General features: G+C 40.2%; 1 protein-coding gene and 1 non-coding gene across 4 annotated transcripts in view; one reads left to right on the plus strand and one right to left on the minus strand.

Annotated features, from left to right (window-relative positions):
• SLC44A1 (solute carrier family 44 member 1) overlaps window positions 1–27943 on the plus strand; it is a 217127-nt gene that overhangs the window by 7217 nt on the left and 181967 nt on the right. The gene's annotated exons all lie outside the window — the stretch shown is intronic.
• On the minus strand, window positions 9560–9632 carry TRNAG-UCC. Its single transcript has one exon. It is a non-coding gene; the product is annotated as a tRNA-Gly (tRNA).

Here is a 27943-nt window from a genome sequence, read left to right on the forward strand (position 1 = left end):
ATATATTCAGATGGGTGAAAAAAGTTAACCACCTTTGCATGAGAAATTATTTCATCAAAATTATATAACTGAATTTCATCGTCCACAAATAAGGTTTTATTGATGTAGCCACACTCATTCGTTTATACAATGTCTATAGCTGCTCTTACGTTACAGTGGCAGAGTTGAGTGTGACAGAGACCTTGTGGCCTGCAAGTGTAAATATTTGTTCTGTGGCTCTATGGGGAAAATGTTTGCTGACCTCTGGTCTAGACTGAGCTGATGAGGAGAGGGACCACGTATGCTTTGTTCATTGCTGACATTCTCTGTGCGTAGCTGGTACCTGGTACATGATAGGTGCTTGTGAAATTTGAACTTTGAAATTTGAAGAGATTTGAACTAATTTTCCTTTCATGGTTGGATGTGAATGAACTCCAACCTTAGTAACTCTGATGTTTTAAAATTCAATATAAAAAATTTTTAAAAGGACAAATTCTTTCTTTCTGACCTTGCCACATGGCTTGTGGGATCCTAGTTCCCCAACCAAGAATTGAGCCCAGACCCCGGCAGTGAAAGCATCGAGTCAGCCCTAAGTACTGAAGATCAGGGAATTCCATAAAAGGACAACTACTTTCGAAGAAGATTCTCAACAGAAGTCTTAGCAGCTGTCTTAAGCAGCTTGTCTGTTGCAGGTATACATCTCATGTGTGAAGCAAGTGTATTTGTAAAGGTCTAAGTTAAGTGAGTTGTTGATGTACAGGGAGGCCTGGTGCTGCAGTCCAGGGGGTCTCAAAGAGTTGAACACGACTGAGTGACTGAACTGAACTGAAGTTAGGGGGTGTTAGTCTTTTCCCCTTTGTGGACTCCTTTCTGATTTCATATCAGCTGTTCAGTAAGATTTACGTTAAAACTTTTGGCTGATAAATTGGAGGAATTTTCTGGTGTGTGTGTGAAAATGATATTACTATAATATCCCACAACCAAATATTTGGACATCTATTTAGTAAGGAAACTGTTAAAAGCTATTTTTATCCTAATTTTTGAGGTTGTGAGATATGCTGTAAATTGTTGAACAGAAGTGTTTGATTTCTGGATACATTATAATGTAAATTAAGGAAAACAGCAAAAAGATAGAAAAATTGAAAATACATGTTTACTTTGAGATATTCAAGTAGCAGGGAAGTAGCAGGTATTGAAGTGCCTTCCTTTTTTTGGTAGCATTATGATAATGGTAATGATAACAATCACAATCTTGTAAGATTTTTCATTATGAATCACTTAAGTATGATTCAGCTTTAAGAAATGAAAAACCATAAATCTAGATAGCTAAACATTAAGGGAAACTTATCTCTTACAAGTTGAGAGGTAGGCTGGCTTCCAGCTGGGTTAGTTCTTTGGCTTGATGACATAACGTCCACAAGGACCTGAGTTCTCTCTCTTTTTATCATTTATGGAAGGTACATTTCTCTCATTTAGCTCCTCTTGTGATCCCAAGATGGATGTGACTCTTATGGAAGACTCGTGTATGCTGAGCTGACAACTTCCAGTGGTTTTTCTTTCAACAGGAGTTAGGGAGGGCTGTATACTCATCTTTAAACAATCTGTAGCAAGGGGGAGGCATGGGCGTGGTAACTGATTTAGACTACCCAGGATTTCCCTCTGAGTCAAGTAGAGGGTGAAGCAGTAGCAGAATAAAATTAGGACACCGCCAGCCAGGCTAGGAGGATTGGGGAGAATGGTGACTGGGTAGGCAGCCACTGATATCTGCTATATAGTTTTGCTGATTTCTTCTGCCTGTAAAATAGTGTTTCCTAATATTTTGCTTATAGCTCCATTATAAAACTTCACAGTTGCTCGTCGGAAGTCACACAGTCATCTTCCTGTTTCCTCAGTAATACTGCTCTGTGCGTGTTAAATTGCTTCAGTCCTGTCCGACTTTGTGATCCTATGGACTCGAGCCCACCAGGCTCCTCTGTCCATGGGATTCTCCAGGCGAGAACACTGGAGTGGGTTGCTGTGCCCTCCTCCAGGGGGTCTTCCCAACCCAGGGGTTGAACCCGTGTTTTTTATGTCTCCTGCATGGCCAGGCGTGTTTTTCACCACTAGTGCCACCTAGCCACTGCCTAAGCCCCATCTTTCTCTTTTTCCCACCCCAACTGCTTCTTTCCTGTTATGAGGTAAGCATAGCTTCTGGATAAAGAAGAGCATTTAAGGTTGGAATAATGGTTAAATAGCTAATCAGTATTCCCACAACCAGTGGGCACTAAGAGAACGTTGGTGTTTCTGTAACCTTTTCCTCTTCAAGCTCTCTGTTTCCTTTTCTGCCTCTTCTCACTTCTGTATGTGTTTATCTGATTAGTACTCATTTTTTCTTTCTTTTCCCTTTCTTTCCCCTAAAGTTTTCTTTTTCCTTCCCTTTCTTTTTACCCCTATCTGATGGACTTAAGGGGCCACAATACTGAGTGGAATATACTAGAATAGAAAAGTAGAAAGAGAGTGTCCTTTTTTTTCCCCCTCCTGTTTAATTTTGGGTATTTTTATTTTTTGGTAAAGCAATAGTAAGACTGAAGATTCACATCATAATTTAGAGTATCTCTATGATACAAAGAGCTTTTATGGTATAAAAATTGAATCTTTGCAACAAATAGCTAGTTTACAGAAGGAGAATTAGTAACCTAATATGTTAATATGTTCAGTTTTGCTCATAAGTCAAATTAAGGGCACATAGACAGCCTTTTCATCTGTACCTTTGGTAAAAGTTAACAGGATAATATTAATTGCTCATGTGGTTTTGACTCAAGTATACTTTATTGATTTGCTGAATAACTGGTTTGACCCTCTTGGGACACTGATGACATATATTGAAGGCCATAAAAAATTTGACAACCTTTAATTTAATAATCCAAGAGTATAGTAAATGCTAGATGCCAGAATCTTTACATGTGGCATTATTTATAATAGCAAAAATAGTTTACTTTTAACATAATACATATTTTAAAATTTTATTTTATTATTATTATTTTGGCTGTGCTGGGTCTTTGTTGCTTTTCTCCAACTGTGGCGAATGGGGGCTACTCTCTAGTTGCAGTGTGCAGGCTCCTCATTGCAGTGGCTTCTCTTATTGCAAAGCACAGGCTCTGGGTTGTGCATGCTTCAGTAGTTGTGGCTGGATTCCTCTAGAGCACAGGCTCAGTAGTTGTGGCCCACAGGGCTCAGTTGCTCCAAGGCATGTGGGATCTTCCCAGATCAGGGATCGAACCTGTGCCTCCTGCGTTGGCAGGCAGATTCTTTACCACTGAGCCAATAGGAAAGCCCAACATAATATTGTTGATGTAAAATTTTCTTAATATAAAATTCAGTTGAATTTAGTCTGTTATATGTGTCTCACTTCACCATCCCCAACTAAATGATCGTCTCTTAGTGGACAAGTAGCCTTTTGTCATACTTTCCCTACTGCTGCTCTAAAGGGCTATTGGAATCTGAGAATTAAACACTGTTGTGTACTGGCAGGAGTATGGGCTGTATAGCCAGACTGTATGGTTTAAAGCTCAGCTCTGTCACCAGATGAGTTATTTGGGCCAAATTCTTTAGCATTTTTGTGCCTCATTTTCCTCATGGGAATAATAATAAAACCTATCTTACAGGCTTGTAGCAAACTGAACAATGTATGGAAATATCTTAAGATATAAATGTAAACTAAGTCTCTCAGGTGTTCTATCCATTAATACTACCCTAAAACAATCCTGTATTTGACTTTTCGAAAAGGGACCCAAACTTTCAAAATACTGAAATCGTGGCTAGAAGATGAGTGTTAAGGCCACAATGAACATTGATAAGGAGAGTTTAAATTGGAGGTGGTTAGGGGTTCAGGGGTCGGAGAAGTCAGAAAAGAATAGACTAGATGGAGAGTGGGGTTCCTGAAAATCACCCTTGATTTGTCCTTTAAGGATGGGTTTAGAAAGAGTGGGAGGATAGACAGATATTAGCATAAAGCAGGGACAAGAAAGGACATGCCAGTGAAAGGAACGGCTTGAACAAAGGTATAGCAGCCTTCAACTGTCAGTTTGGAAACGGGACCTGGCCAGGGTAGAAAGAGTGTTACATGTACGGAAGACTCTACTATTTGAAGGAGAGAGAAATGGCAGTCATGAAGGGTTTTCCAGAGTGACTTAAGGAAGAATAATCTGAGCCTTGCCTGTACTTGAAGTGAGAGAGGGGGAAACAGGCCACCCTGGAAGCCGTTCAGTAACTTGAAACAACAGTATAAATGGGGAACAGAGACGTTACACAATTGAAATAGGACAGATTTTCCTGACTTAACCTGGATATGTGGGATAAAGGAGAGGGATAAAACCAGTTTAGAACACTGTATAATGGAAGAAGGGTATTATAATTGATAGACAAGGGAGTTGAGATGGAGACTAGAATATGGGGAGGGAGAGATGAATTTAATTTTGTGTGAACTGAGATTGAGATGATACTAATACTTCCATGTAGCAATTTCCCATAGGCAACTGAATATCTTGAATTGGGTTTCAGAAAATGTTCTAAGTCATGTGCATAAAGGAGATGCTGTAAGGATGGGTCGTCTCCCAGGGGAAAGCAGTGGCATGGAATATGGAGTAGACGTCTGGTTTTCCCCTGCTTTCAGTCCCTAGTTGTCTGCTCTCATATAATAAATCTCACTGTATTTTTGCAACTTGGAGATGAGTGTCAGTTTTAGCCCCATTTTACAGATTAGGAAACTGAGGCTCCATTTGCAGCAACATTGATGGACACAGATGTTAGGTGAAGTCAGTCAGAACAGAGAGTGACAAATATGATACTACTTATATGTGGAATCTAAAAAGTGATACAAATGAACTTATTTACAAACCAGAAATAGGCACAGAAGTAGAAAACTAACTAATGGTTACCAAAGGAGAAAGAGGATTTTCTTCTCTAGGGGGTCTTCCCGACCCAGGAATTGAACCCGGGTCTCCCACATTGCAGGCAGATGCTTTACCGTGGGAGCCATCAGGGAAGCCCAAAGGAGTAAGGGAGGGGAGATAAATTAAGAGTTTGGGATTAATGTGTACACACTGCTATATATAAAATAGATTATTGACCTCCTGTGTAGCAGAGGGAACTATGTTCAGTATCTCGCAATAATTTATAATGGAAGAGAATTAGAAAAAGAATATATGTATATTCTGAATCACTTCTCTGTATACCTGAAACTAACACAATGTTATAAATCAACTATAATCTAAAAAAAAAAAAAAAAGAGGGAGAGAGAAACTGAGGCTCAGAAAGTCTAGGCAGCTTGTCTGAGGTCCCTGAAGGAGTATAAAGGCTCGGGTAGTTGAAAGCCTGTGCATTTCCTACTGCACTGCATTCTCTTCCATCTGTTGTACTGAGTACTATATTTAAATAGCATATTAAATGTAGCTTAGATGTCAGTTTTTCTTCCCTAAAATTCAGATTGTTTGTACTGTTTACTCTGGCTTTAAAGTGTGTGTGTGGCAAGGCGGGAGCGGGGCCGGGGCGGGGGGGCATGGAGGGGGAGGGAGAGAGGGTTGTTGGTTTTCAATCAGTGCACCCTAAACTAGAGGTCAGAATGTGACAGTTTGCCTCCACATCTATGTAAGTGATGGTTATAAACGTCAGACTCTGGGGTCCTTGACTGCTGTGCATTTCCTCCTGGGCCCTTCTACATTCTCTAAGAACAAGTCTATCATGGCAGTAAATTTACTAAATGTGACTACAATTGTGTCTTTTTCTCATAACTCAGATTCTCAAAAATACAGTTATAATAAGGAATAGATATATCTATATGTATATTGTTGTTGTTCAGTCCCCAAGTTGTGTTCGACTCTTTGCAACCCCATGGACTACAGCATGCCAGGCTTACCTGTCCCTCACCATTTCCTGAAGTTTGTTCAAGTTCATGTCCATTGAATCGGTGATGATATCCAACCATCTCATCCTCTGTCACCCTCTTCTTCTGCTTTCAGTCTTTCCCAGCATTAGAGTCTTTTCCAGTGAGTTTGCTCTTTGCATCACATCGCCAGAGTATTTGAGCTTCAGCCTCAGTCCTTCCAATGACTATTCAGGGATGAAATTGACTGGTTTGATCTCCTTGCTGTCCAGGGGATTCTCAAGAGTCTTCTCCAACACCACATTTTGAAAGCATCTATAAATAGACTTGGTAGATCCATTGCTTTTGGAAGGGTTAATGTATTGTATTTAATTAATTAATTTAATTGATACCATTTAATATCAAGTATCAAAAAGGCTCAGGAGAGCAGTAAGAAAGGAGAAGGTGAAGAAAATGGCCATGGTGAAGTTGAAAACTACAGCACAAATGATTTGCGTGCATATAAAGATCAAATTACAAGGGCAGAGATTTTTTTTTTTTACTGCTAGAGCTAAAACTGGAGTTTGTTTTTTAAACTAAACTTCAGTTTAAAACCTCAGTTTTTTTCAAATGGATTTTGAAATATTGCACGTGATTTTGTCTGTTCATAAACTGAAAACATCAAGTGTTGGAAAACAGTCTGAAAACATCAAGTTTTAAAGACTAATGTATTAAATATATTTTGAAACTAGCCCTGCTTTTACATCAAGAAAAACATTTGGAATAGACATTGGTGGTTGAACCAGATTTCAGTTATGAAGATATGGGAATAACATTTTAATAAGATACTTCATTTTAAAGTTGAATGCAATTCTAGTTTTAAAGGTTTCTAGTTTAATCTGAGAAAGTAATCCTGGACCAAGTGGAAACACATGATTCTGTTGAGGTAGTGGCAAGCACACAGAGTAGGAAGCCTCCAGAGGGAAAGGAGTACTTCCCCATGACCTGCTGCCCACCAGGCTCCCTGCTCTGTAGGCAGTGCTCCATATGCTGTCCATGTAAGGATACAAATGTTACTTATGTAAGAATACTGTAAGCAGGGTTTCCCCAAGTATGTGCTCCGATAGCGCCAGGGCTACAAAGTGGTCTTCTAAGAAAGGTTTCTGAGGTCAGAAAAGTTTTTAGAGTTCTTGCTCATTCCATACCACTCACCCATTTGTAGAGCCACATTAGCATGGTGCTCATGTCCAACTCTTGCGACGCCATGGACTGTAGCCTTCCAGGTTCGTCTGTCCATGGGATTCTCCAGACAAGAATACTGGAGTGGGTTGCCATTTCCTTCTCCACCACATCAGCATATCAGTCTAGGACAGGTTCACTGTCCCATAATCCACATTCCACACCAGAAACCAGTCTAACTTGGCTTAACTGGCCTTCAATTCATTTGTCCTTAAAATTTCTTTTCTTTTTTTTTTTTTTCATTGCATCTTGAGGAACTGTTCTCCTACAGGACATACTTTGAGAAACAGTGCTTGAAATATTCCTTCTCAATTTCCTGAACTGAGTGTGGTAGCGGGAATGTTGTTGATCAAGTAACTCTTAGTCTGGAAGTGCTTAGAAGGTTTGAAACTGAGTTTGAGCACATCACAAATTTCAACATGTTCTTTACAATATTGGCAAGATAGTGTAAACAAATGTCAAGTTACTCAAGTATGTTAGGCTAATGAAAAAGCCTTTCACATGAATAATTTCTCAGATTTGTAGTTGGAGATTTCCAAGAAGGTAGGAAGTTTAAGAGTTTACAAAAGGATCCTTCAACTTTAAAACTTCAGAACAGAACTGCTGTGAGTCCAGCTGGGCCAACAGCAAGAGAGGGGAGCAGCCATCTGCTTTGGAGGTTTTCTCCTTTAGCCCTGATCTGTGGCAGAGACCACAGGAGTAGTTGGAGGTATTACTCAGTATGAAGAGTTGACTCATTGGAAAAGACCCTGATGCTGGGAGGGATTGGGGGCAGGAGGAGAAGGGGACAACAGAGGATGTGATGGCTGGATGGCATCACCGACCTGATGGATGTGAGTTTGAGTGAACTCCAGGAGTTGGTGATGGACAGGGAGGCCTGGCGTGCTGTGATTCATGGGGTCGCAAGGAGTCAGACACTACTGAGTGACTGAACTGAACTGAACTCAGTACTCCGCATGGACTTCAGTAGATGGGACCTGCTGATTGAATGCTGATTATCTGTTGTTGGAGAAGGAATCCAGGACAGAGGTGATATTATAGGGGCCAAGCAAATAATGAAAGTGAAAGTGTTGGTCATTCAGTGGTGTCCGACTCTTTGTGACCCCATGACTGGAGCCCACCAGACTCCTCTGTCCGTGGAATTCTCCAGGCAAGAATACTGGAGTGGGTTGCTATTTCCTTCTCCAGAAGATCTTCCCAACCCAGGGACTGAACCAGGTCTCCCGCATTACAGGCAGACTATTTACTGACTGAGCCACCAGGGAAGAACAAGCAAAGAATAGATCCTCAATAAATGTCTATTGAATCTATGTGGTGGGGGCATGGGATATTCAGTGGAGAAGGAAATGGCAACCCACTCCAGCATTCTTGCCTGGATAATCCCATGGATAGAGGAGCCTGCTGGGCTATAGTCCATGACTGAGTGACTAAGCGCATGGGGTATTCAGAGACTAGAAATTTAGTTTGTAATGCTCGTGAAAAGTGAAAGTCGATCAGTCGTGTCTGACTCTTGAGTCCATGGGATTCTCCAGGCCAGAATACTGGAGTAGGTAGCCTTCCCTCTCCAGGGGATCTTCCCAACCCAGGAATTGAACCCAGGTCTCCCTCATTGCAGGCGGATTCTTTACCACTGAGCCACAAGGGAAGCCCTGTGATGCTCATGTTTCCTGTCAAATTAAGTATGAAAACAAAGGTGACCTTTCCATGGAAGGAAATGGGAATGAACCTGAAAAAAAGAAGCCACTCAGTGAAATGTTTCAAGTTAATTCTGGTGATTTTAAACCTGCCCTTGTTAGCATGTTTTCCCACATTATATAATGAAGTCTTGGTGAAGACATTCATACTAGCCAGTCAGGGTAAAAAGAGCATATCATAAGCTAGAGACCACAGCCTTGTCAGCACCTGAAAGTGTGCTAGGTGGTCAGCACTGCTCAATAGATTTATAAGAACAGAGATTTACTTTTTGCTCTGCCACTGTGCAGGTATACAGTGACAGGTCTTCTGGCCCATCTTCCCAGTGCCTGCCTGGAGCAGAGTGAATACAGCCACAAATCCCACTTAATTTTGTTCAAAGTGTGGCCAGAAGGGTAGAGAGCAGCATGCAGAAATGACACCTTCTTGTGACGGGCTCAGGAGTGAGGGGAAGGCCCTAAACAAAAGGGAAGAAAATCAAGAATGTTGGTAGAATACAGAGAAAATTCCAGGCCTGTCACATGCTTTGTTTTGGTTCATCATTTACTGAGCACCGTGCTACTCAGGATGCTGAGGACTGGATTCAACCAAGAAGGAGCCTTTCCCTTGAGAAGTGTCAGTCTGTTAAAGGGAGGGCTGAGGGGCATCCACAGAGTGTCGGAGCTCACCTGAGTCTCTTAAGTAGCCCCAGAAAAGTTACACCATTTACTGAGCGCACGGTGCTGATAATTTCTTGATAGATTCTAATTTTTATTTATTTATTTACTTACTTGGCTGTGCCAGGTTTTTGTTGCAGCCTGTAGGATCTAGTTCCCTAACCAGGGATCGAACCTGTGTCCCCTGCAGTGGAAGCGCAGAGTCCTAACCCCTGGACCACCAGGGAAGTTCCCTAAACATTATTTTTGAAGTGTGTTCTGTGTCAGCTCTTAACTGGTTAAGGATGGAGTCTGGTAAGCTTTGGGCTAAATTTATTGTCTCTGTAGTCATGTCAGTATTTTATGACACGAGTGAAAGAAAAATTACTGTCCTTGAGTAGAAAATAATGTAAAACTTCCCTGAATACTGTGGATGAGTCACTCTTGAGGTGATCCCTTAAAAAGGTAGGACCTGTAATGTGTTTAATGTCTTTATTTCCCCATTGAAATGACCAGCATTTAAGCAGAGTGACTTTTGTTCTTTGATAGCACTAGGTTCTAGGAACTTTATATTTAAAGTAGAACAAGTCAGAAATGTCCCTTTGCTGTTCTCTAATCTTAAATGGCTCTCTTGCGGCTCATCTGTTTTCGTGACTGAGCCACAGATCTCTGCCCTTTCACCCTGCCAGCAAGCCCAGGTGCTCTTCCCTAACTGGGCACCGTGACCTGTTTAATGTCTGTTAGCAGGCTCCTCTGTCTATGGAATTCTCCAGGCAAGAATACTGGAATGGGTACCCATTCTTCATTTCTTACCACCAGTCAGACCATCTTCTCGTTTCTCTTCCAGTTTTCTCCTATCCAGACGTGCGTTTTCTCTTCTACTCTTTAAGTCTATTTATATCTCATCTGCTTCCAAAATATCATAGATGATTTGTAATGAAATGTAAATATACTTAAGACGTCTGAAATGAAAAATTGAAAGCTGAAAAGCGACAGAGATGAGGTAGAAGGAAGAAGCTTGTGTGTCCTAAGTACCTAAACTGCTTCGCCTACCAGTGTTACTAGTCCCACTTTGGAAGGTGCTAATTCAAAGGAGATGATAACCAGGAAATTTTTACAGAATCCCACAACTGGTGGGGATTTAGAGTTCTGTATTCCAACCCACCAAGATATCACATGCACTAAGTGGTTTTGTTCAGGCTCTCATCAACAGAGAACTCACTGCTTCCTGAGTCAGTTAACTCTACTTGCAGGCAGTTATTAGAAATTGTTTTTTTGCACAGCTGACCTCTCTGTCCATGTAACTTTACTGCTGATTCTAGTTCTGTACCCACTAGCTATATAGAAGATAAAAAAACAGAAAATCATCCTTAATGTGTACTGAGTTGTATACATTTAAACTTAAAAACCCTTAGTTTATACTGCCGTTTCTAAGTATGTTTCTAGATTCTGTATTAGTCTGGGCTTCTCTTTTTTACCCTTTTAGGCTTTGATTATTTTTTTTTAAGTTTATTTAATTTTTATTTTTATCAAAGCTATACATGCCTACATTTTTAAAGAGTCAAACATTGGAAGCAGAATTGTTATTTTTTAAAAAGGCTTTCCCCCATTTTATGCGCCCCTGAGGCCATCACTTTTAAATCTTTGAACTAAATCTCTTGCTATTTCTCTCTGTGTCTCTAACATGCTTAGATTGCTGCCACCTGACTCTTCAGTTTTCGGCATTAGTTTTGGCCTCCACTGTGAAAGATGAAGAGCACACTTATGTTCCATCTACATGCTTCCAGTCCCCCTATCCTACTGTAGAGGTATCACGGTTCTGTTTGGACTGATGTTCAGGTCCTTTCATTATGACTATGTAAATGTTCTTTACAGCTGACTCATGTAGTATTTCATCATTCCTACATAATCTTGTGTTGCTCTTGGAGATAATTGTCATGTTTTGCTGTTTACCTGGTTTTCTGTGTACTTGTTGAGGACTAATTGACCTCTACATTCTTACCTGGTTGTGTGAATTTCTTTGAGTCAGCACAGATACCTTTGATAGTCTTTTAAAAAAATTATTTTATTTATTTTTATTTTTTTGGCTGTGCTGGGTCTTAGGTGCAGCATGTGGAATCTTTAGTTGCAGTGTGTGAAATCTAGTTCCTTGACCAGGGGTTTAACCCTTGGGATCATGGAGTCTTAGCCAAAGGACCACCAGGGAAGTCCCTTAGATATTAATTAATTTCAATTTCCTGACAAGACATCTATCTCCTGTAGCTCCAGTCTGGGCTACCTACTTCTCAGGCCTGTTCAAAGTTATTAATTTGAGATCTCCCTTCACATCATACCAAGGATTCACTTCATCTTTCTTGTGTTGGTGTCCCAATTATGTGGAATCCATGTACTTAAAAAATTTTATTAAAACATGTGTTTTAAAAATGGCCGTGTAACTTTATTTTGCAACTCTGAGTAAGAAAAATAAACTGGGGAAAGGAGGGAAGAAAAGATGGTGAAATAGAGTTGGAGGAAGAAAACGTCCGTTTTGCCTTTAAGCTAGAAGGCCTGGGGAAAATTTAGAATATCTGTGTTTGGAATGAGACCAATAAATCTAGTCAACTTGGCGGATTGAACACTGGTATTTATCTCTGCCTCTAGTAGCAGGAGTCTAAGGCTTAGGGATCTCTGAGGGTGTGGATGAGAAGAGTCTGAAAACCACAGAACTGCCTGATAGCCTATATCAGGAGTAAGCAGACTCCAGATTCTCATATCATTTCCCCAGCTAAGCAGCAAGGTAACACACTACCCTACAATATTCTCTTTTCACATCTGACACATATTTCTAGGATACCTTTTGAGTTCATTTTTAGATAAAGTTTGAGGTATAGGTTGGGGATTTTGTTTTTTTGTTTGCATATGGGTGTCTAATTAGTCTAGTACAGTTTGGTGAAAAGGTTATACTTTTTTCCATTGAATTGTTTATGTACCTTTCCCAAATATTAACCATGTATATATGGGTCTGAATTTTCTCTTTCATTCATCTGTTTGTCTTGACACTAATACCAAATGGTCTTGATTATGGTAGCTTTATAGTATATATTGAAATCAAGTGGTGAGAGTAATGTAGAAAACTATTTTGTCTATTCTACTCTTCTGCCTTTCCTTACACATTTTAAAATCAGTTTATCAATATTTACCCCCAAATCCTGCTGATTTGGCTTGCGTTGCAACTATAGTGAAGTGAAAGTGTTAGTCACTCAGTGATGTCTGACTCTTTGAGACCCCATAGACTGTAGCCCTCCAGGTGCCTCTGTCCATGGAATTCTCCAGGCAAGAATACTGGAGTGGGTTGCCGTGCCCTTCTCCAGGGAATCTTCCTGAGCCAGGGATCGAACCCAAGTCTCTTGCATTGCAAGCAGATTCTTAACCATCTGAGCCGCCAGGGAAGCCCCGCAACTATAGATCAATTAGGAAAGAATTTGTTAAGTAATATCAAGTCTTCCAGTTTGTGAATGCTGTGTAGTTCTCCATTTATTGAGCCTTTGATTTCTCTCATCAGTGTTCTTGTCCTGGTGTTTTCTTTCTTGGTTTATTCCCTTAATTGGAAAAAAAATACCTCCTTTAATAGGTTCCTGAGAAAAGGATACATGTAATTTTTAGATAACTTACATATTTTTATCCTTCATGAATATTTATATTTGGCTGGATTTAGAATTCTAGATTGTAAATTATTTTCTCTCAGAATTTAAAATGTATTTTTCCTTTGTCTTCTTCCTGCTAGGATAGCTATTGAAGTCTGAGTCTGATTCTTGATTTTTTTTTTTTTTTAATGTATTAAACTTTCTTTATTCTCTCTGGAACCTTTTAGTGTCTTCCTTGTGATCCATCTTCTGACATTTTTCAGTGATGTGCCTTTTTTGTGGATCTGTTTTCATCCATTATGTTGGACACTGTGGGGGTCTTTCAATCTGGAAATTTATATTTTGCAGTTGGGAAGTTTTTTCCTGAATTCTTCGATTTCTTCCCACCTGTTTTCCTTGGTCCTTACTTTTCTTAGCTTTTCTTTCATTTCTGAACTCCTTGTCTTCTAATCCATATTCTATTAGATTTCTTCAGTTTGTCTATTATATTTTTATTTCTGCTATGAGTTCTTAATTTCATATGGTATTTTGCTTTCTTCTCATCATTATCATTTATTTTTTTGCCATCTGTTCTCTCTGCTTATGTGTGTGCATTTGTTTTAAGTTCACTTCTCTCTGTATCTGCATCATCTGTTTCTTCCAACTTAGTTTCTTCTGTTTATCTCTGCATTCATGTTAAAGGTTTCCCTCCTTGACTGTCTCAGTTCAGTTCAGTTCAGTTCAGTCGCTCAATCGTATCTGACTCTTTGCAACTTGGTGAACCACAGCACGTCAGGCCTCCCTGTCCATCACCAACTCCCGGAGTCCGCCCAAACCCATGTCCACTGAGGCGGTGATGCCATCCAACCATCGCATCCTCTGTCGTCCCCTTCTCCTCTTGCCTTCAATCTTTACCAGCATCAGGGTCTTTTCCAGTGAGTCAGCTCTTCGCATGAGGTGGCCAAAGTATTGGAGGTTCAGCTTCAACATCAGTCCTTCTAATGAACACTCAGGACTGATCTCCTTTAGGATGGACTGGCTGGATCTCCTTGCAGTCCAAGGGACTTTCAAGAGTCTTCTCCAACACCGCAGTTTAAAAGCATCAATTCTTTGGCACTCAGCTTTCTTTATAGTCCAACTGTCACATCCATACATGACGACAGGAAAAACCAGAGCCTTGACTAGACAGACCTTTCTGGCAAAGTAATGTCTCTGCTTTTTAATATACTGTCTAGGTTGGTCATAACTTTCCTTCCAAGGAGTAAGTGTCTTTTAATTTCATGACTGCAATCACCGTCTGCAAATAAAGTTTGACACTGTTTCTACTGTTTCCCCATCTATTTCCCATGAAGTGATGGGACCAGATGCCATGATCTTCGTTTTCTGAATGTTGAGCTTTAAGCCAACTTTTTCACTCTCCTCTTTCACTTTCATCAAGAGGCTATTTAGTTCCTTTTCCCTTTCTGCCATAAGGGTGGTGTCATCTGCATATCTGAGGTTATTGATATTTCTCCCAGCAATCTTCATTCCAGCTTGTGCTTCATCCAGCCCAGTGTTTCTCATCATGTACTCTGCATATAAGTTAAATAAGTAGGGTGACAAGATATAGCCTTGACGTACTGCTTTTCCTATTTGGAACCAGTCTGTTACTCCATGTCCAGTTATGACTGTTGCTTCCTGACCTGCATACAGATTTCTCAAGAGGCAGGTCAGGTGGTCTGGTATTCCCATCTCTTTCAGAATTTTCCACAGTTTATTGTGATCCACACAGTCAAAGGCTTTGGCATAGTCAATAAAGCAGAAATAGATGTTTTTCTGGAACTCTCTTTCTTTTCGATGATCCAGCAGATGTTAGCAATTTGATCTCTGGTTCCTCTGCTTTTTCTCAAACCAGCTTGAACATCTGGAAGTTCACAGTTCATGTATTGCTGAAGCCTGGCCTGGAGAATTTTAAACATCACTGTACTAGCGTGTACGGAGAAGGCAATGGCACCCCACTCTAGTACTCTTGCCTGGAAAATCCCATGGATGGAGGAGTCTGGTAGGCTGCAGTCCATGGGGTCGCTAAGAGTCAGACACGACTGAGCGACTTCACTTTCACTTTTCCCTTTCATGCATTGGAGAAGGCAATGGCAACCCACTCCAGTGTTCTTGCCTGGAGAGTCCCAGGGATGGCAGAGCCTGGTGGGCTGCCGTCTATGGGGTTGCACAGAGTCAGACACGACTGAAGCGACGCAGCAGCAGCAGCAGCAGCAGCAGCAGTACTAGCGTGTGAGATGGATGCAATTGTGCGGTAGTTTGAGCATTCTTTGGCATGGCCTTTCTTTGGGATTGGAAAGAAAACTGACCTTTTCTAGCCCTGTGGCCGCTGCTGAGTTTTCCAGATTTGCTGGCATATTGAGTGCAGCACTTTCATAGCATCATCTTTCAGGATTTGGAATAGCTCAACTGGAATTCCATCACCTCCACTAGCTTTGTTCATAGTGATGCTTCCTAAGGCCCACTTGACATCACATTCCAGGATGTCTGGCTTTAGATGAGTGATCACACCATCATGATTATCTGGGTCGTGAAGCTCTTTTTTGTACTGTTCTTCTGTGTATTCTTGCCACCTCTTCTTAATATCTTCTGCTTCTCTTGAAAGTGAAAGTGAAGTGAAGTCGCTCAGTTGTGTCCGACTCTTTGTGACCTGTGGACTATAGCCCACTAAGCTCCTCCGTCCATGGGATTCTCCAGGCAAGAATACTGGAGTGGGTTGCCATTTCTTCTCTTAGGTCCCTACTATTTCTGTCCTTTATCGAGCCCGTCTTTGCATGAATTTTTCCCTTGGTATCTCTAATTTTCTTGAAGAGATCTCTAGTCTTTCCCATTCTATTGTTTTCCTCTATTTCTTTGCATTGATTGCTGAGGAAGACTTTCTTATCTCTCCTTGCTATTTTTTGGAACTCTGCATTCAGATGCTTATATCTTTCCTTTTCTCCTTTGCTTTTCGCTTCCCTTCTTTTCACAGCTGTTTGTAAGGCCTCCCCAGACAGCCATTTTGCTTTTTTCCATTTCTTTTCCATGGGGATGGTCTTGATTCCTGTCTCCTGTACAATGTCACTAACCTCTGTCCATAGTTCTTCAGGCACTCTTTCAGATCTAGTCCCTTAAATCTATTTCTTACTTCCACTGTATAGTCATAAGGGATTTGATTTAGGTTATACCTGAATGGTCTAGTGGTTTTCTCCACTTTCTTCAATTTCAGTCTGAATTTGGCAATAAGGAGTTCATGATCTGAGCCACAGTCAGCTCCCAGTCTTGTTTTTGTTGACTGTATAGAGCTTCTCCATCTTTGGCTACAAAGAATATAATCAATCTGATTTCGATGTTGACCATCTGGTGATGTCCATGTGTAGAGTCTTCTCTTGTGTTGTTGGAAGAGGGTGTTTGCTATGACCAGTGTGTTCTCGGAAGAAGTCTATTAGCTTTTGCCCTGCTTCATTCCGCATTCCAAGGCCAAATTTGCCTGTTATTCCAGGTGTTTCTTGACTTCCTACTTTTGCATTCCAGTCTCCTATAATGAAAAGGACATCTTTTTGGGTGTTAATTCTAGAAGGTCTTGTATGTCTTCATAAAACTGTTCAACTTCAGCTTCTTCAGCATTGCTGGTCAGGGCATAGACTTGGATTACCATGATATTGAATGGTTTGCCTTGGAAACGAACAGAGGTCGTTCTGTCGTTTTTGAGATTGCATCCAAGTACTGCATTTTGGACTCTTTTGTTGACCATGATGGCTACTCCATTTCTTCTAAGGGATTCCTGCCCGCAGTAGTAGATATAATGGTCATCTGAGTTAAATTCACCCATTCTGGTCCATCGTAGTTTGCTGATTCCTAGAATGTCGATGTTCACTCTTGCCATCTCCTGTTTGACCACTTCCAATTTGCCTTGATTCATGGACCTGACATTCCAGGTTCCTATACAATATTGCTCTTTACAGCATCGGACCTTGCTTCTATCACCATTCCCATCCACAGCTGGGTGTTGTTTTTGCGTTGGCTCCATCCTTTCATTCTTTCTGGAGTTATTTCTCCACTGATCTCCAGTAGCATATTGGGCACCTACTGACCTGGGGAGTTCATCTTTCAGTGTCCTATCATTTTGCCTTTTCATACTGTTCATGGGGTTGTCAAGGCAAGAATACTGAAGTGGCTTGCCATTCCCTTCTCCAGTGGACCACAGTCTGTCAGACCTCTCCTCCATGACCCGCCTGTCTTGGGTGACCCCACATGGCATGGCTTAGTTTCATTGAGTTAGACAAGGCTGTGGTCCGTTTGGTCAGATTGGCTAGGTGTCTGTGATTGTGGTTTCAGTGTGTCTGCCCTCTGATGCCCTCTCTCAGTGCCTACCATCTTACTTGGTTTTCTCTTATGTTGGATGTGGGGTATCTCTTCACGGCTGCTCCAGCAAAGTACAGCCGCTGATGGTAGTACTTAATTATCTGCTCATTGTTTAAGTGCCAGGCTCCCAAAGCTTGTTGAAAGCATTGTATTCATTTGAGGATGGGGTTGTTGACTGTGGGGTTCACTGTAGTGTGGTCTGTGTGTTTGTCACTCAGTCATGTCCAACTCTTTTCGACCCATGAATTATAGCCTGCCAGGCTCCTCTATCCGTGGAATCCTCAAGGCAAGAGTACTGGAGTGGGTTGCCATTCCCTTCTCCAGGGGATCTTCCGGACCCAGGGATCAAGCCTGAGTCTTCTGCATTACAGGCAGATTCTTTACAGTCTGAGGCACCAGGGAAGCCCTGTAGGGTATGGTGGTTTGGCCAGGCCCTATTTTTTGGAAACACTCAGTGTCAGTATGTTTTGGTCTTTTTTTTTGAACTGATCAGATTTTCCCCAGGAAATCTCTTCTCATCTCCTGGAGAGTGTTTGTTTGACTGCTAGGATTCTGGGACCAAAGCAGGGAAACACAACTGGAGAGGGACTTGGTCTCAGTATTTAATATGTAAACTTGCACTTATTCCTTTTGTTTTCTCTCCCCTTGCCCATAACTTTTCTGGATAGAGGAGGGGCAGTTAGTTCCCTTTCTGCTCCAAGGGTCTCACTCCTCCCTTTCATGAATCCTCCCGTTTTCCTCCTCTGGTTCCAAAGATATCATATACCACAAATTCCTGAAGTTTGGGAGAGTTTTATGGTATTAATTGGTTTGCTTCCTGGCCTTTCCCACTGTTGACTCAGAATTTAGTTTCTTGGATTCTGCTAGGTTAATTGTCTCTCTCCTACCTAAATCCTAGTTCCAGATATTTTGAATTCCTCTACTGTCATTTAAGTGGCATTTTGGGAGGGAGCAGCATTAAATGCATATGTTCAGTTAGCAACTACCAGAAGTACTCCCCAAGTCTCTCATCTGTATGAGTGAATTCTAGTTTAACAGTTCCACTGAAGTGTGTTGCATAGAAAGGAACTCACTAGACTAGATGTAGTCATTTCTTTCTTCTGAATTCTTAGTGTTGCCTAAAGTTGCATTGGGCTTCCCAGGTGGCTCAGTGGTAAAGAACCTGCCTGCCAGTGCAGGAGATGCCGGTTCAATCCCTGGGTCAGGAAGATCCACTGACATAGGATATGGCAACCCACTCTAGTATTGCCTGGAAAATTCCATGGATAGAGGAGCCTGGCAGGATACAGTCCATGGGGTTGTGAAGAGTCAGATATGACTGAGCATGCACACACGCAAAGGTTGCATTAGGCTTTTCAACAACTTTACTTACATTAGCTTGCTGTCCACGAAAAGCCCTAAGTCATTCCCTGCTCCCCACACTTCCAACCATGTTCTAGTAGTGTTGGATTTTAAAAAGATAAGTAGAAAATTTGAATTTTCTGAGAAAATGTAAAGCTGTTGATTTTTGCCCAGTTTGGCAGATCGTATGAGCTTTTGGAATTCTGACTTTATTATCTGTTGTATTTGCTATTGCTTCCTCAAGTTATTATCTGATAATTTGGTCAGCAAATCATTTATGTCTTCATGTTCATTTGGCAAAGGGCTTATTGATTGTGGTCCTGCCAGCCTGTTTTCTTTGGAAATCCCTGTGCCATTATCTTTTTGCCTTGGTATCATTTATCATTTTACTTTATTTATTAAAAATGTTTTTCATTTCTTTTGAGGACCTCTGTTTACTTGACCAGTTCTTTTCGCAAGACCGTTGTAGCAGTTCCAAATATACTTGACGCTTCTTTTAGTCCATTTTTCTCCATCTTATCGTGAGAGATAGTATTAAAATGAGATCAAGAAACTTTAGTAAAATTCAGATATATCGACTCTCTTCCAATCTATTCTCTTAACTATCAAACCAAGGACATGACATTAGCCAGGTGTGGCTTTCTCAGGTACATGAGCTGGTTCTAACCATTCACCTCATCCTTTTCTCAGTGCCCACAAACCCTCTTTTGATCATCTGTTCTGGAATTTTATCTTGAGTTGAAGTTAGGCTCAGTTGCAAAGTTTATGGTGTTCCCTTTTCTAAAAATGGGGACGCTAACATGTTTCTTACTGTATGCTTTCCTCTCATTCTCTGCCATTGCAGACGGCATATAACCTGTCTGGATCACCAGGGTGTGAATACCTCCCTGGGAGACAGGAGAGGCAGTGTCTCTCTGTTCTCAGGGTATTGCACTGGTCTGACATGTAGCAGAGATTCAGTCAATGTCTGGGTAAACTTGTTTATTTGAAAGAGTGTAGGTTCTTTCTGAATTTCATCACCTATTCACGTATTAGGGCTTCAGTGTTTACAGACTACTGTTGAGTCTCATCCTACTAAATTTTGATGATACCTATAAGGTTGTACTTTCCTGTGTTTAAAGTGTCAAGATTTACTGGTAAAAAAGTCTTTTCATAGTACCTGCTGGTATTCCAAGCATTGTGCTGAGCTTTGGAGATACAGCAATGAATGAAAATTCTCAGGGAGCCCACCACCCAATGGGGAGGAGAGGATTAAAGGAGCACTGACAGTCAAGGCTTGTGTATGACACATCCTGCACATGTCATATTGGAAGGTTGTCTTTGTGATGCTTCCCTTTTTCCAAAAATGTTTTCCTAGGACTGGCTCTCATCTTTATTTACGTATAGTGTCTGACATGTACCAACTTTACTGCCACTGGCCTAGTCCAAATTAGCATTTTGTGCTTGGTGCCTATAGTCCTTTCTTTTCATAGCAGCCTGAGTGATCAAAGAGCAGCTCAGATCCCATCTCTGTGAGCTTGGAGCCCTCCAGCAACTTCATCACGCTTAAATGTGACATCCAGACTTTCTCATCTGGCTCTGCCTACCTCTTCTTTCTTACCATTGTTTTAATTCATTATGTTCTGGCCCTGAGCCTTGTCTGCAGATGTGTCCTGGTCAGAGCCTTCCTCTTCTCTGGTTCTACCCTCAGATCTGCCAGACTTGCACCCACAGTTCTGAAGCAGCCCTTCCAGCCCAGCCCTCTCATTTTCTTTTTCTTTAGTTGGCTCTATTTTTCTATAAGCTGATCATCACCTGAAATCACTAAGGTATTTTTATTGACTTTCTCCTTCCATAAGCTCCACGAGCAGGAATTTGTCTCTTTTGTTGATTGCTGTATCCCCAGCATTATCCTGGGGCCTGGCACCTAGGAGATAGATGGCCAGTGAGTGAGTGGTGGATAAATGATACCTTATAGTATCACTGGAGTTTACATCCTTTCTTCCACCCTTCCATTTGTAGTTCAAGGCCCTTCTGTTGAGAACTTCTGATGAAATAAGCCAGTTTCTGGGCAAAGGCATTCTTTCAGACTTAACCAGGTGCCCTCTGGTACAATTAATGCTTAATCTTTGCATTGTCTTGTGGTAAGTGCTAAGTCGCTTTAGTTGTGTCTGACTGTTTGTGAGCCTATGGACTGTAGCCCGCCAAGCTCCTTTCTCCATGGGATTCTCCAGGCAAGAATACTGGGGTGGGTTGCCATGCCCTCCTCCAGGGGATCTTCCCAACCCAGGGATCAAACCCTTGTCTCTTACGTCTCCTGCATTGGCAGGTGGGCTCTTTATCACTGGCACCAGTGTCTTAAGATTATAAAATACTCAATTCTGTTCTTTAATGCCATCCATTAACATTAACATTAACCAGTGGTTAACGTTCCATATACTTCTTAGTCCTTCTGGAATAATAGATGAAAATGCTAACTGCTGAGTTTTTATTGTTTCTATTATCCCATAATCTTGATGGCTTTCTCTTACAGCTTGGGTTCCTCCTGCCAGACCTTGTTAGACTTGTTAACTTTCTCTGTAGCATGGGATGATGGTTTTCTAGAAGATTCTGACAAATTTTTAATCTTATAGTTACCTTCTAGCTTCTCTGGTACAGATTTTGCATTTCTTTCCTTTTGTCTGTATGTTTCCTGGGATCATTTTGTTGCTGTTTTAGTCACCTTCCTTCATTACACCTGGGTGTGGGAAGGCTTTGTCAAGCAAAAGGAATGGACTTTGGTCTTGAGGATGAAAAATAAGTTCAGTAAGACATAGATAAAGAAATTTTTGCCTGAAGGAATCACATGAGCAAAAGCACAGAAGCATACAATGCATAATATGTTTGGCAAAAGTGGTGTGGAATGACTGAAGAATGTGTTTATCTGCAGTGTGAGGCCTGGCTGAGGGGTAGATTATAACCTTAAATGCTAGGCTCAGGATTAAGGGGTGTCTGTACTTTAGTTTCACGATACTTTGTATTTCTGGTATAGTAATTATTATTATTTTATGTATTGGGCTTGTTGTACGTGTGTGTGTGTGTGTGCGCTCAATTGCTAAGTTGTGTCCAACTCTTGGTGGTTCCATGGACTGTAGCCCACCAGGCTCCTCTGTTAGTGGGATTTTCCAGGCAAGAATACTAGAGTGGGTTACCATTTCCTTCTCTAGGGGATCTTCATGACCCAGGTGTGAAACCCACATCTCCTGCATTGGCAGGCGGATTCTTTACCACTGAGCCATCTGGGAAGCCCCATGGGACTTTTAATGTTTTCCCCTGTCTTTGATAGTACCTACCTAGTAGCTTGCACATAATAGGTGTTCAATGTTGAGTTGAATTCTTGATAAGAGGATTTAATTTTTCCAAGAATCTAGAAGGGAGACTTTTTCTATTCAGTTTAAGCAAAGAACTTTTAGTATAATTTTTTATTGCATATCTTATCTGAATTTGCACTGTGGATATTCACTTTTTGGTCTTCTTTGCCTCTCCCATATCACTGTTCCTGTATATAATCCGTGGTCACTATACCAGACAGTGCTGGCATCAAAGAGAAGATTGGGGAATAGTTTCCTCAAGTCCCCATTCTTGATACGACAGTTAGTATTTTCACAATTTTCAGTGTAATACTGTGCAGAGCCATCTTCATGCACCCCCTTCCAATTAGAGAACTGCCTTTGATTTTTGTGGGGACACTTTGTGTCCTTCAAAGAAGAAGATGAGCCACCATTAACTGTCCTGTGTTAGATATAACTGTCCTATTTACAGATGAGAAAACGAGTTGATAGAAGTTAAAATAATTTAGCTTGTAAGCAAACTGTTGAGAATTAGAACACAGGCCTTAGGTTGTTTTCTTTACTCTTATTTTTAGGTATCCTAAATTCCATTAATGGCCTATGGACCAGTTGAAAAAAAAATGGAATTTTTGCAGCATTGGCTAGTTCATATGCTGAAAGTATGTCTTCCCCCATCTGCTAGGGGATACAGGCAACTTCATAGCCTTTGGCCTTTCTTGTACCATATGAATGGAACAAGATAGTACTTTCAGAAAACCAAGATCATGGCATCCGGTCCCATCACTTCATGGCAAATAAAAGGGTTAACAGTGGAAACAATGGCAGACTTTATTTTTCTGGGCTCCAAAATCACTGCAAATGTTGATAGCAGCCATGAAATTAAAAGACGCTTACCCCTTGGAAGGAAAGTTATGACCAACCTAGACAGCATATTAAAAAGCGGAGACATTACTTTGCCAACAAAGGTTCGTCTAGTCAAGGCTCTGCTTTTTCCAATGGTCATGTATGGATGTGAGAGTTGGACTATAAAGAAAGCGGAGTGCCGAAGAATTGATGCTTTTGAACTGTGGTGTTGGAGAAGACTCTTGAGAGTCCCTTGGACTGCAAGGAGATCCAGTCAGTCCATTCTAAAGGAGATCAGTCCTGGGTGTTCATTGAAAGGACTGATGTTGAAGCTGAAACTCCAATACTTTGGCCACCTGATGCGAAGAGCTAACTCACTGGAAAAGACCCTGATGCTGGTAAAGACTGAAGTCAAGAGGAGAAGGGGATGACAGAGGATGAGATGGTTGGATGGCATCACTGACTCATGGGTTTGGGTAGACTCCAGGAGTTGATGATGGACCGGGAAGCCTGGTGTGCTGTAGTTCATGGGGTCGCAAAGAGTCAGACATGACTGAGTGACTGAACTGACTGACTGAGATAGTAAAAAAAAAAAAAAAAAAAAAATTTTTAACACGTTACATATTATGTTAAGATACAGTAATTCTGTTTAACATATTTAGCTTTTAATTTTCTTTCCTATATTTTTTGACATTGACATTGTAATTCTCAAAGTACCTTCTCCATTTAGTAAAAACCATTCCTGTTGGCTGATAATTTTGATTAGAATAAGAGTTACCCCTAATTCATTTCTAGGACATTAAATGTTGATGAATTAGAAGTAGGGGTGTTATGTTACTCCTTATTGTCAATGTAGTTAATATGGACTACTGGAGATGAGTGGATTACATTTTTCCTGTTATTAATACTTGTCAGCTAGATTTTTCCTTTTTAGTTTTTTCAGTTCTGATTGAATAGGTGCCCACTGATTTGGAAAATCTATATGTAAACTCAGGATGCTGGGCTCTTAGACCATTTCATGGTGGATGATTTGTATAAAACTACAACTGAGTGAATTTCATTCAAGCAATAGGAATCTTGAAGGTGTGAGTCCATTTTGAAAGGTGTTATGTTTTGTGTATATTGGCTGATTCTTTATCAGCTGTCATAGAACATTGATAGTTCATATCAATATCATAGCTCATTAACCAATTTGGCATTGCTTTGTTTTTCTCAATAGAATGTGCCTAATTTTTTTTTTTATTCTTAACGTTAAGAATAAACTACTTTTCCTGGTTCTGATGGTCTTCAGAAAAAAAACAGCATTCTTAACTTGTAAGGAACCCTTAGCCCTATGTCTTCTGTCTTTTATCTACACCCAGTCATTATTTCTCTATGCATACAAATATGTTTCATAGTGCTAAAAGACAGGATTGGGTGGGAATACTGACATTGATGTTAGAGATAAAAATAGGGAATAAAGCTAATAAAGACAAAGGATATATCCACAAGTAAGATTTTGTTTATGCTCATTATAGCAAACTCTTATTCATGCCTTTATTAAATAATCCACTGATTCTCATTTTGCATGTTCTCCTATAAGCCATATGAAGCATCTCTTTTCCCACTTCTGTTTAGCAGTATATCCAGTATTATATTCAAAGTTTGCTCTGGACTCTGCCCTTATTTTATTCATCTGACATTTGTCCACCAAGCAAAAATTGTACTGGAGGCATACTTTTTGAATAAGCTTCTTTACTCCAGCCTCACCCCTTTTACTTATGATGTTCAACTTATTTGGAATTTTTCTCCCTTCTGTCCAAATTCAGTCCTGATGAGCCAACTCATATTCCTTCCTTTCAGGAAGACTTTCTTTTTGGCCAGTGCTGATCATTCCCACCCCTGAACACATAGCATTTAATCATACACCATCCTTGGTCTTATTATCTAAAGTGTTTCATGTCATCTACCTCTGGAAACATCGAGCATTTTTTAAAGAGATGAGGGCCTATCATTCTGGGCATGAAACAAGTTCTCATAATTTATCAGAAGTGTACTTTACTATGTAGTGCAATATATTTTCCACCTATTATGACTAGTCTTAATGTTACAGATGAAGACTTAGCACACCTTGGTTAAGTGAGTTGCCCCTAAGGTCAGATTGTTTCTTTGTAGTAGAGCCAAGATTTGTGAACAGGTTTGTCAAGCTTCAAAACCTGTATTCTTTGTACTCTGGGAAATTCTTGGTAGCTGTAGTTCAAACATTTGTGTGTGTGTGTGTGTGTGTGTGTGTGTGTGAACAACTAAGAGAATTAAATACAAGTTGAAGTTTCTCTGAATGTGATTTCCTACTTTGACAGACATTTACTGAGTTCTGCTATCCCATGACATTATCATGAGTCCAAGTTGTAAAGGATAATAATTGAGCTATTCCTGTTCTCAAAGCTGTTGAATCCAATGGGTAATACAGACATATATATATTGTTTCCTATATACAAGGCAGGATGAATTAAGATTTATAAAAGGAAATTAAATAGGCATGTGGTAGTGGTGGTGGTTTAGTCAATAAGTTGTGACCCTATGGACTATAGCCTGCCAGGCTCCTCTGTCCATGGGATTCTCCAGGCAAGAATACTGGAGTGGGTTGCCATTTCCTTCTCCAGGGGATCTTCCCAACCGAGGGATCAAACCTGGGTCTTCTACATTGCAGGCAGATTCTTTTATCGAGTGAGCTACCAGGGAAGTCAAATAGGCATGTGGGTCTCTGGAAAAGATGATCATTTCCAACTGGAGGAATTGGGAATGGTAATAGAAGTTAGCATTTATTCTGGGACTTAATGGATTGATAGAAGTTGATAAGAAGATTGTGTTCAGAGTTTGGAACTTGGAGATTGGAACTCAAGTTCTTATACCAACACTTACTAGCCAGGTAACCTTGGGAAAATTAGCTAATAGCTTTGACTTTTCCTCATTTAGTAGCACATACCCCTAGGAGTTGGTAAGATGATAGAAAAAATTAATTGTAAATCTCTTAGCATTGTGTCTAGCACATAATAAGCACTCAGCAAAGAGTAGCTAAACTAAGTAATTTTATTAATGAGAAGGGCATGAACAGAGGCTTGGGAGAAGCTTGATGGTGGGTATTGAGCCCACTCCGGTATTCTGGCCTTGAGAATTTCATGAACTGTATAGTCCTGGGATCGCAAAGAGTCGGACACAACTGAGCGACTTTCACTTTCTTTTTCCTAGTCTCTTTATACCTAAAGATATTTATTCCCATATTTATGATGGGACATAGTGGGCTAAGCCTTGAAAGGTAGGTTTGAAATTATGGCTTCAGTGAATTATTTCACCCTTATAATATTAAGGTTTTTTTTTTTAGACTATAGGTAGAGCCTTAGAGTTTCTTTTGTTTTGACAGAGAAGTGATGTGTTGTAACCTGAATTTTAGGAAAATAGCTTATAAGAATGGGAAGATAGACTGGAGTTCAGTGGAGGGCTCCAGCGAGACTGATGATGCTATATAAAGAGGAGACCTGGTCAGAGCCCAAACCCGTAGAGTGGGAGAGGACAAAAGGGGAGAAAGGGTATGAGAGCTTGCAGGGCAGAAATAGCTTCCTGTTGTTTTATTTCACTACCACATGGGCTAATACAAAAATGTATTATGCTTATTGTTCAGATTTTAGATCTTGATATGCCCATTGCAGAGAAAAGCATAAAGAATAAGGTAATCTTTTATAATTCCAGCATGTAGAAACAAGCTTTAAGTACCTTCCAAATTTACAGCATCTTTCATACCCAGTGTTAGCTGAAATAATGGTTTCTTCAGATCTTCACTGTCACTGTAAGTCTGTATAAATATGATCGTAATTATCTTGACGCGGCTTTCCTTTATTTGTTTTGGGATATTTATGTTTTGTTGTGAAAGAGCAATGGCAGGTTTTTTGGTATTGTTATTCAGTGTGTCTATTTTTGATTATTTGCATATTGAGAGTAGCTGAAATTCCAGATTTCTGTAGCCTTGCTTTATTCTGTATCAATAATTATCAATAGATGAAACCAACTTTGTGACATTGAGTTTTTATTTTAACAGAGCACCCTTAAATGGCTAAAATTTTTGTTGTATTTCTAGAATAAGAGCCTTTAAAAATTTTTTTGAAATAATTTTAGATTTACACAAGAGTTGTAAAGAGTAGAAAATGTTCCTGGATTCCCTTCATTCAGCTTCAACTAATGTTTACAGCTTGATATGGTACATTTGTCAAAACTTAAAAACTAACATTGGTACAATATCATTAACTAAACTATAGCCTTTATTCAGATTTTCCTAAGTTTTCCACAATTGCCCTTTTTCTATCCTAGGATTCAATCCAAGATTCCACATTGCATTTAGCCATCACGTTTCCTTCATTATCTCCTTCAGTCTGTAAAGTTTCTCAGGCATTCCTTATATTTCATTCCCTTGTCCCTGCTGGAATGTAAGCACCTGTGCTTTTAAAGTAATGGATTACATAATTTGAAATCCACACATGTGTGGGCTCATGTGAAGTTTAAATTCTTAACATTGATGATATAAAACAGATCTCTAATATTAAGATTTCAGTCAACTTGAAAAATAATTTGATAAACTTGTTAATCTCCAAAGTGCAGTTACAGTCCTGCAGCTACTCACAGCATTCTTGATCTAACAATGGAAAGTGGCACTTAAGAAGCAACCATATCCTCAACTCTAGGTGAATAGTCAGACATTGTTCAATTTATTATGACTCTAGGTTTACGTCATAGAAGGCAGCTCCAGGATTGATTTCCACACTTTGAAGAAAAAGAGTACATTTTCACAGCATCAGGGATAGAAAACACATCTAAGTCGAGCACATGTGAGAAGTTTTAGGATTATTCTAAGCTTTGCAAATTCATCTTCAAAATGTCATAAATATTGACTTTTTGTTGGTTGGATTTTGCTCGTGCATTTTGTTCATGAACATGTAAGCCGTACCAGTGGGACAAATGCTTGGTGATTCAGGCCTGTCCCTGAAGGATGGCTTTCAGAGGTAACCACAGATACTAAAAATGCAATTTCTTCTTTTTAAAATGTTTTAATTT

This window comes from Oryx dammah, unplaced genomic scaffold (genome assembly GCF_014754425.2).
Source record: "Oryx dammah isolate SB20612 unplaced genomic scaffold, SCBI_Odam_1.1 HiC_scaffold_1, whole genome shotgun sequence".
NCBI classification, from domain to species: Eukaryota; Metazoa; Chordata; class Mammalia; order Artiodactyla; family Bovidae; genus Oryx; species Oryx dammah.